We start from the raw sequence: 888 nt of genomic DNA, 5'->3' as shown, positions 1-888 counted from the left end.
ATAATTAACTAATAGTCCATTGACAAATATCTTGCTTGGAACGATCCAGCAAAATTCAGATTTGAAGGCGAACAATAGACACTTATTGTTTATTGAAGACACTGGTATTTCATGCAGATTTGATGACCAGCAATCAAAAAACTTCTCTTCACTTCTCTCATACAATAATGGCAAAAGACATTTAAACTAAACATTAATAATTGACATGAAAACTACAGACCACAGCGTAGTATACCAAAATTAAATTAAAATGAAAACTGATATAAAATAATTCTGGTTACACCTGTATTCCTGGCTGGACTTTCACATTTTAAGACGGGATCCAAAATTGTGGGATTTTTTCTAAGTATGATGGAAATATCCACAGTAATTAATGAAATAATGTAAATATGGATAACTAAATCAGTAACAACTCCCTTATAGATATTTTGGGGCGCACAGCTATGCGCTTAAATGATTTCTACCATAAAAAGCAAAACAAAATTATAATTTAGTTAGCTTTAACAGCAATTAATGCGTTTCTATCTGTAACATGGTAAAACCCAGTAAACCAAGATTGTAATCTAAGTTAGCTTAGTTTAGTGAAACTTTAATCCTTACTTCATAAGTTTATTTGTTTATTCTATGATAAACTCACTTTGTCATTCATTCATGTCTCCAGACATATCAATAGATCAATTGGACAACGTTCTAAAAATAACGCGTCACTGACACTTTGTCAATTGTTGACCTATGTACGAGACAGTGACGTATTCGACCCGCGATCAGCTGTTTATAACAGCTGATGGTGATAAGACAGGACAGTGTTATCAGTACACAGGAACCGGATACTCAAGGTCGTCTACCGCGAACCTCGCAACCTCAACTGTAGTGCGGCACAACCGCTGG

This window comes from Macrosteles quadrilineatus, unplaced genomic scaffold, assembly GCF_028750875.1.
Source record: "Macrosteles quadrilineatus isolate MER2022 unplaced genomic scaffold, UCM_ALF_1.0 Scaffold_5__1_contigs__length_97177068, whole genome shotgun sequence".
Taxonomy (NCBI): Eukaryota; Metazoa; Arthropoda; class Insecta; order Hemiptera; family Cicadellidae; genus Macrosteles; species Macrosteles quadrilineatus.
This window is presented reverse-complemented; position numbering follows the sequence as displayed.